The 4,754-nt window shown below is 48.3% G+C and overlaps 1 pseudogene; it reads right to left on the reverse strand.

Annotated features, from left to right (window-relative positions):
* Window positions 1-2,572: 2,572 nt before the first annotated feature.
* Window positions 2,573-3,754, reverse strand: LOC107740024 (RNA-directed DNA polymerase from mobile element jockey-like; annotated as a pseudogene).
* Window positions 3,755-4,754: the final 1,000 nt, after the last annotated feature.

A 4,754-nucleotide genomic window follows, 5' to 3' on the forward strand; every position in this document is an offset into this window, starting at 1 on the left:
TTGCAAGTGGCCTTGGATAGAAGTGTTTGCTAAATGAATAAATGTAAATGTGAACCAACAATGCATAAACACAGAGAACTGCAGCCGTCTGAAATGTCCTTAGAACAAAAGGCCTGTGATTGGTGTGCATCGTGAGTCACCAGGTCACCCAGAAATTGCACTCCAAAACCAATTCAATTAACACACTTGATTAAAACAGCATGCTGACACCCTGATAGTGGTTTATTAAAGATGAATGCTGCTCAGGCTTATATTGAAAGCAATTCCTGGTGGCATTATCACTAAAGAAGTGTGCTATTATTCATTGAACACAATGGGCTGAGAGTTGTCTCCAGTACAGATCTATAAAATGTTGCATTGAAATGTTTGTACACGTAGTAGAAAAAGGTCACGCATACACACAGCCCTTAAGCTTGCAAGACCTGCAGGAGTCGTCCTCCTTCTCAGCAGCATTTCACAGCCAACTGACCCATCGTAAACTAAAAATGTTGGGCTTCTCCACAGGGAACCCATGTCCAATTTTACTGTGTGTGTGCGATTTCTTTTCTGCCACCTCCATGCTCTCTGTCGGAGGGTGAAAGGGGAAACAGGGAACTTCAAACCAAATATGAGAAAACACATTCCTCAGAGGCAGTTTGAAGAGTTTGTGAAAAGGTCGAGGACAAAGTTCAGGAAACGGACACACTCAAGGGGGAAGGACTGAAGACTGAAAAAGAAAGAAGGAAGAGGAAGAGTGTTTGCGGTGTCTTGGGTTGTTTGTCTCTTTAATGAATGTGTGTTTTTAGTTGAATCTTCGCTCACCGTGTCTCGCCCCGCTGCTGTGAGCCTGTGGTGAAAGCATGTTTGTTTTTCCCCTTCATGGTCACATCCTCAGAAAGAAAGAACAAACAAAAGAAAAAAGAATGAATGAATGAATGAATGAATGAAATACTGTTATGACATGGGGCAGAAACATATTCTAGGACAGTACGCCAGTGCAAAGACTTTTTGCCAATTTGCCAATGCATTGCAAGAGTGCAGCACACATCCTTGCGCAACTGTGGCGATAACAAACCTCAGTATCTCAGTTATACAAACAACAGTTGTGATTGGTCCACTTTGTAACCCCAGGATGGTAAAAAAAAAAGAAAAGAAAGTATTTAATGAGAGTACACTTTCATGACTGTTTCTTAACACACTCAAGAACACTTTTAAAAGTGCAATTCATGTTCATGTGTAATTACAAATTATTTAAATACAGAGCAAGTTTCAATAGAAATGGCATTATAAGTCTTAGGCCATTAGTATTAACACCTATGGTTTTAACATTTATTTCTATATTTTGCTGTAGTGTCACATTTATATTTCCAAACATTATTTTTGCCATTAATTGTAATAATCCATTGAGATTTTTGTATGCACAAGGCGTCTGACAACAGCCAGTGGTCCACACAGAGATCTGATCTCATCATCATCCAGTCTGTATGGAATGAGATGAAGAAACAGAACAAACCGAGACAGACTAAGTCCAGAAGAACTGTGGCAATGTCTCTAGATGTTTGAAGCAATCTACCTACAAAGCTACTGTGAAAGGTTTTAGGCACTTGTGTAAAAATGCTGAGGATGCTATCATAATAATTATGTCATAAATAGATTTTATTTATCAATTAACTTCTATTAAGTAAATCAAATCAACATTTTTATGAACATCCTCTTGTTCCAGGTACACTTGTGCATAGTTTTTCAGGTAGCTTGCAGGAAGGTTTCTTGGAAAGTGTCTTGGAGACGTTGCCACAGTTCTTCTGGATTAAAAAAAAACAAAAAAAAAACACATGCGATAAAGCACATTTGCTGAAGCAACAATGACATTTTAGCTCATTTTCAAATGCAACAGAGCATTTTTTAGCGCCACTCACTGAACATTTAATTTCCGAACTGTAATACGTAGCCTACCATCGACGTAATGTTTTCACATTCACGTTCATTCGTTGGAGAGAAAATTGATTGCACGCCACTTAACTGGACATTTTATTTCCGAACAGTCATGATACGTACAAGAATGCGTGTAAACATTGCCATTTTCACGCTCATCTGTTTCAGATAAAACTGAACGCACTTTAGCGTTACTCACTGGACAATTCACTTTTAAAGTGTTTCAAAACATGTGAGATGTAGCCTCTTCTTTGTCCTAGCGATTTTCCCGTTTGGGTGCAGGGTCTGCTGTTCTGCACGCCCCTCTCCATTTGGCTCGGTCCAGAGCATCCTCTGGGGCGATGTTGGCGTGCCGCATATCGTCCTTCAAACGGTCGAGCCATCGCTTCTTGGGCCTTCCGGGTGGTCGCTTGCCGTGCGGGCTTAGTCGGAGTGCTGTTCTCGCCACTGATACTTCGTCGCTTCTTACGACGTGGCCATACCACCGGAGTCGTCCTTCTTGCATCTTCTCCACGATTGGGGCGATGCCCATCCGCTTTCTGACGTCTTCGTTTGTCACGTGGTCCCATCGGGTTAGACCAAGACACTATCGCAGCATTCGCATTTCCATTGCGTGAAGGGCCTGCTCGTGCTTGGATGTTGCCGGCCAACACTCCGATCTTTAGAGGTCTATGGGACATACCACGGTCTTGTAAATCTTGGCTTTCATTCGAATGGGCAGTCGTCGATCGCACAGGACGCCGGTGACTTGGCGCCATTTCATCCAGGCGGCGTTGACTCGGGTTCGGGCATCCGGGAGGGTGTCGCCGTCGCTGCTGATGACAGATCCGAGATACTTGAAATTGGTCCCCTTCTTCAGATCCTTGCCGTCAATGCTGATGGCTCCGTTCGTCTAAGGCCCGCATTCCATATACTCGGTCTTCTTGATGTTTAGCCGCATTCCGTACTTGTCCAGTTGGGTCTTCCATTGCTGCGTTTGGTCTTGATGCTGTTGACGGTCTTCGCTTGCCAAGAATACGTCGTCAGCGAAGAGGAGCGACCACGGGTGGGCAGTTTGGATGTCAGCCGTCACCATGTCCATGCATAGGATGAATAGGAGTGGCGAGAGGACTAATCCTTGATGGACTCCGACGGTGATGGGGAAGGACGGTGATGTTCCGACCGGGGTTCGAACCACGCTGGTGACGTTGCGGTAAAGTGCTTGGATCCACTGGATGTAGGCCTCGGGCACATTGTGGGACCGGAGGGCGTGCCAGATAAGGTTATGCGGAATTTTGTCGAACGCTTTTTTGAGATCCAGGAAGGTCACGTGGACTCGCCTGTTCTTCTCCCGGTATCGCTCTACGAGGAGCCGGGCGGCGTGGATGGCATCCGTCGTTCCGCTGCCTTTGACGAAGCCGCATTGATTCGGTGTGATGGTGATGATCTGGCGTAGTCTGGTGTCCAAGATTCGCTTGAAAATCTTCATGGCGTGGCATAAAAGGCGAATCGGCCGGTAGTTAGAGCATTCCGCGATGTCGCCCTTACCCTTCCAAATGGGTACTGTTGTGCTAGTCGTCCAGGTCGTCGGGGCTGCGCCTTCGTCAACCATTCGGTTGAAAATGATGGCGAGGATCTCGGCACCTCTGTGCCCAAGGAGTTTCCAGGCTTCGATGGGGATATCGTCGGGACCGGTTGTTTTCCCGTTCTTCATCTTTTTAATGGCTCTCTCCACTTCCGCTGTCGTGATCGGAATGACGGGGCCAGAGACGGGGTGGGCGCTTTGGATTGACGGATGAGGAAATTCGTCGTTGCTGATCTTCGCGAAGTAATCGCTCCAGCGCTGGATGATGGCGGGGGTGTCTCACAAGGTGTTGCCGTCGTTGTCCTTGACGTGCTTAACTTGGCCGAAATCCTGCGTTGCGCGATGGCGGGCGTTGACCAATCGATCAATTTTGTTTGCTCCCTCGGGCGTATCCAGCTCTTTGTTTAGCCGGTCATGGAATGCGGCTTTCTCCACCGTGACTGCTCTCTTCGCCGCCGATTTGAGCACTTTGTATTGTTCGTAGTCCAGTTGGTTGCGGGATTGGTGCCACGCTTTGAACGCCGCTTTCTTCTCCTTGGCCGCCTTTTGCACTTTGTCGTTCCACCACAAAATTTGCTTGTCGATCATCCGCTTTCCCGGCTTCGTCTTTCCGAGGGCGCAACTCACCACTTCGTGGATTCGGACAACCACGTCGCTCCAGATGGCGTCCCCCAGCTGGTCAAGGTCCACGTCGTCGAGTCTGAGGGTGCCCCTTAGTTGATCTTTGTTCTCAGGGAGCTTCCACCACTTGATCCGCTCCGTCCCGGTCATCCGTGCTCGCCGATGCTGTCCGAGGTCCAATTGGATGTCCATTACAAGGAGCCGGTGTTGTGGGCCAATGTTATCCGTTGGTTGCCAGTTTCAGGTCACGCCGTCTGTGCATCCAATCAATCTGGGTCGTTCTTCCACCGCTGCTGTAGGTGATGAGATGCGCCGGTCTCTTCGTGAAGAAGGGTTGGCCACAGCAAGACCGTGGGCCTCGGCGCAGTCGAGGACTCGGTCACCTACGTCGTTGCAGGTGCCATACCCTTGCCCGCCGTGTACTCGCTCGGATCCGTCTCGTTCCGACCCGACGTGTCCATTCAGGTCTCCACCGAGCACCAGGCATTCTTCCACGTCGACTGATCGAAGATGGGCTTCCAGGCTCTCCCAGAACGCGTCCTTAAAGTCGGTCGCACACCCAGTTTGCGGGGCATAGCACGAGACGACTCACATCGACGTCGATCCGGAGGCGATCTTGATGGACATAAGCCGGTCGGACACCCGGCTGACTTCAACG

This window comes from Sinocyclocheilus rhinocerous, unplaced genomic scaffold (assembly GCF_001515625.1).
Source record: "Sinocyclocheilus rhinocerous isolate Xijiao unplaced genomic scaffold, SAMN03320098_v1.1 scaffold285, whole genome shotgun sequence".
In the NCBI taxonomy this organism is placed as follows: Eukaryota; Metazoa; Chordata; class Actinopteri; order Cypriniformes; family Cyprinidae; genus Sinocyclocheilus; species Sinocyclocheilus rhinocerous.